The following is a 3,230-nucleotide window of genomic DNA, read 5'->3' on the forward strand; positions in this document are numbered from 1 at the left end:
TCCTCTTTATTTTGAACTGTCCCTGTCTCCCCCACAACCTGAAACATTCCAGTCATCTTTGAAAGAATGGATGTCTTATGCAATGAATCAAGAGTCAATAAATACATTTAAAATGCATTTTGAAAATACAACTGTACAGTTTGTCTTGGTTTGTTTTATTAATGTCCAGACCTACCTAGAATCTACGGCCACAGAACTTCCACAAAGTTGGATTGTCTGTCATATGTAATGTTCTACACCTTCCCAATGCACGTTTCTTTATTAAATATTTCACCTAATTTGATTATGCTTTTTGCTACCAATATAAGTGTGTAGTTCCCTCAGCTCCATTTAACACATTTGACCAAATTTAAATCAATTTTGCAAAATCTTCCCCAAAAATCAGTGCAGAAAATGAAAAAAAAAAAAAAAAAAAAAAAAAAAAAAACAGTTATTAGTTATTCTTTTCCTTCTAACTGGTTTCAACAACATTCAGCTACATAAATGTCTAATTTGATTAATTTTCTTATCATTTTTTATTTAAGTGGTTATTGACCGTCAGTGTTATTTTAGTATTATTTATATAAGATTATAGTATGTATTCATATTTGGATATTTTGATAATCAGCTTTTATTTTTTAAATTTTGTTTTAGTAATTTTGGTGTTTTCAAAAAGTGTTTTGTCATATGTATTTTGAAACTTCAACTTCAGAACTTAAGCCAACATTTCTAATAGTTTTTTTTTTTTCTTGAAAAAAAAAAGTTTATTGTGTTTTAATATTTTAAATCATTTTATTTCAATTGCTGAAAATTATTTTAATAGTTTTAATTAACAATAACAACACTGTCAACCATTAAGACATTCACATAACACTGATCTAGATTAACTTTTAAAAGTGTGAATAAGCACATAAAAGGAAACATTCTTCAAGTCACTTCCAGTTACTATACAAACTGCTTTTTGTATTTAAATGAGAAACGCTAGTGCCTTTATTCTACGCCGCTGCCCACATGCGTGTGGATGTGTACACATGAGTATTAACACCAGGTGTGTTTGCTTTGGAAAACCCAGACGAAAAGACGGAAGTTGGCTGCTTTATCTTTTGTCTCAGGCTTTGTGTGGTCATTTGGGTGTCTGTTTTATAACTTTAACAGCATCTTTTTTTCTTTCATTTTTTGCACTCTTTGCTTTTCCTTTGTGGACTGACACCAACGTGACAAAGTAATCTCTCTCTCTCTGTCTCTTTATCTATCTCTCTGCCCTTGCTTCAGCTCTTTATGTTTACTGACCTAGAGGTGATTAAAGTCCAGCCTTAGAAAAGGATCCAGCTTTTTAAACTGTTGACAGTTGAGATAAAAGCCCTTAAGACTTAGGGATGGGCACTATGGGTTGTGGCATGTTTGTGTGTATGTGTTTTACGGGGCTTAAGAGCCGAGTCTGCTTTCTGCTCCCCTCTCTCAAGTTCAATGTCAAAGGGTGAACAATGGCAGGTCACAGGGATCCTGGACCCAAACAGAGCGTGCATAGCCTGCATACTTTTCCCATAGCAGGTCCTGACCTCTGCTCTCTGCCTCTTTCCCTCCCTAAAGAATATATTTTCAGGCTCTCAGGGAAGATCTGTCTCACAAAAGAATTGCTTTTGTCATTTGAGACACCTTTCTGGTTAAGAAACCTGGAAAACCAAGTCTTTATATTTTTATTTGAACAAATAACTGATACATATTTTACCACAGACTCTGGAAAATGTACACAGCAAAATCCCCAGAGTTAAATCAACTCTGCTCAGAGTGCATACGGTCCCTCTCTAAATAGTGTTAAAGTAACACTGAAGCAGAGTTAAAGTTAATGAGATAATTAATCAATTAATAAGGCTGTGGCTGGAAGTCAGTTGTATTTCTTGTGTTTCTCTTTTCTTCAGTGATTCTGCTTGTTAACAGCAGGTGTTCATCACTAATGCACAATCATCACATAATTAATTGTTTAATTATCTCATTAACTTTAACTCTGCTTCAGTGTTATTTTAACACTGTTTAGAGAGGGACCATATGTACTCTGAGAAGAGTTGATTTAACTCTGGAGATTTTGCTGTGTACCTATATGTATAATTCACTGCAATTTCCAGCTGAAACAAACACTAGAGTGGCAGACAAATTATGATTACAGGGGCAGATTATTGATTAATAACGACTCATTTTCACACAATTCCTTGCACAATACTATGCCATGACGTCAAAACACTTTTACCATAGTGCATGATTTGTAAACTAATACATTTTAATGTTTGCATCAAATAACCAGCTCAATATGTATGGTTTTTCTAGCATAGTAAACTTGCTCAGTAGCTCACCTGTTACAGCGTTGCACTTCCAATGCAGAGTGTTCAGGTACGAGTCCTGTTAAAACACGAGTCACAACACTCAATAAAATGGCTGAAACACTTGTAGAACCAAGCTAAAATCACATGGTTGCTTCAGCAAATGCTTTTTTATCTCAAGTTTGCTTTTGTTAATGCTGTCGGTTAGGTTTAGAGTAGGTGGCACGTTATTTTTAAACGTGATAGAGCATTTACCTTTTTGCGCCACTCACCGAACTTTTAGTTTCTGAACTGCCGTGATGCATACAACAACCAGCCAAATTCACTTTCATCTGTTTCGGGGGAAGTTGAACGCAATTTTAAGCGCCACTCACTGAACATTTCATATTGAAATGTAATATTATGCAGCAATGTATTACACTGTTAGCTTAGCAACATGCTAACACAAAATGCTTTCGAAATCAATTGTGAGGCAAGTCAACCTGCAGCTTTGTGTGAGTATAGCACTATTCGTATGACATTACTGGTTGTTTAAAGCATTCCAAATTGGTTCTATTTCTGTAAGGTTGCCGCCTTAGAAGGCAGCATACTGTATAGGAAGTAGTTAATGAGACAAAGTTTTGGAAGAGAGCCAGTGTGTTACTCTCTTGAATGTGCTGGTATCTGTTCTGTCTTGCCTCAGTGTTTATACTATACAGGGCTTTGCATCGATGACAGGGGAGCCCCCGTCTCAGGGCTCTATGAGGTTAATCCTGTGTGTGTGTGTACGTGTACAGTATGTGTTATTCTCTAGCAGTAATGTTGGACTTGTGGACTGATTGCAGCTGTTTACCCTTTTGATTTGAGTCTCGTCCCCTTAGAACCAATAAACACACAGAAATTATCACTTGGCTAAAGTACTTATGTTTGCCCAGACAGAAGTTGAGGACCACTGGA

This window comes from Chanodichthys erythropterus, chromosome 21 (genome assembly GCF_024489055.1).
Source record: "Chanodichthys erythropterus isolate Z2021 chromosome 21, ASM2448905v1, whole genome shotgun sequence".
Lineage (NCBI taxonomy): Eukaryota > Metazoa > Chordata > Actinopteri > Cypriniformes > Xenocyprididae > Chanodichthys > Chanodichthys erythropterus.